The 1,086-nt window shown below is 51.5% G+C and overlaps 1 protein-coding gene across 28 annotated transcripts in view; it reads right to left on the bottom strand.

The window, feature by feature from the left end:
- The window catches only part of LOC119582032 (eukaryotic translation initiation factor 4 gamma 1-like), a gene marked incomplete at its 3' end in the record, with an annotated part of 189,642 nt that overhangs the window by 47,367 nt on the left and 141,189 nt on the right, over positions 1 to 1,086 (bottom strand). Inside the window, 1 exon segment of one of the 28 annotated variants that reach the window (XM_037930246.1) lies at positions 290 to 503. 28 annotated transcript variants of the gene reach the window in all.

Here is a 1,086-nt window from a genome sequence, read left to right as displayed (position 1 = left end):
GTGTGACGGGCTTGTTCAGGGGGTACTTCGTTATCGCTCGCTCGTGGTCACTGGGATGGATTCTATCGGTGATAACGAATGATAAGAAAGGTGGGGTCGCCCTCCGCTTTTTGGTCGTCGGACTTTTTTACACATGGTAAGAAAAACGTCCCCTATTTGCTTTATCTTTGGGTCGGGGTTTACGTTTAAAAATTGAAATCCAGGTTTATTGCATTTCTGCTCTGTGTTTACGCTTCGTATTTTGTTTTAAATGCTACGTCAGCTGACAAGGAAAAAAAATACGACTTACCTTGAGTCAAAAGTCCCGTTTATGGCCTCAGATTCCAAGTTAAATTCAACACCACAAGCACAAACTAAGCGGCGCGAGGCGGCTCTTCAGTGCCAAGCTAACTGGCCCTCGCGAGAATCACACGAAAAAGGCACATTCCACGGCCGACACAAAGCATCACGTTCAGTGCATCTTCCCAAGACTCTCACTCGTACGTGATAGATCACGGCCCGGGTCACGGCCCGGCAGCACATACCCTCACGCACCGAAGAAGCTACTGTGCTAATGCCCAACTCCCTACCTGACTGTCACACGAGAGTAGGGCATGTGGGCAACAGGGAGGGGGCGGAGCTTGGTGACGTAACTGTGACGTCATGAAAAACAAGCTCCCCCATCAATGGCAGCCAGGGAGGGGAAGGGCGTGCGGGGGGGGAGGGGCGAAAACTCGCTTGAAGGACAGCGAGGAGAGGACCGCGGCTGCTGCGCCCGTAGTAGCTATCTTCCTGTTTTGGGGCGGCGAGATAAAAGGGACATGTGAAGGGTGCCCCCACGGCCCATTTCCCCCTTTCAAAAATCCAATCATTCTGCCCCGGAGGTTTGAATGGTCACGTGAGTATGGGAGGGCGGAGCTTATACTCGTGACGTCACCCTCCATTCTGTCCTTCCAGAAGAACGAGTTATTGCAACAGTCACGTGCTGGCATTCCTGGCCGCCTCACATCGCTGGACTTTCCTGCATTCAGGAAAGCGCTTATAATATATCTGCTTTTAGAATCAAGACCAACCAAAGATATTTGTGTAGGCAAGAGGGCGACTCAT

Source organism: Penaeus monodon, chromosome 15 (genome assembly GCF_015228065.2).
Source record: "Penaeus monodon isolate SGIC_2016 chromosome 15, NSTDA_Pmon_1, whole genome shotgun sequence".
Classification (NCBI taxonomy): domain Eukaryota; kingdom Metazoa; phylum Arthropoda; class Malacostraca; order Decapoda; family Penaeidae; genus Penaeus; species Penaeus monodon.
This window is presented reverse-complemented; position numbering and strand designations above follow the sequence as displayed.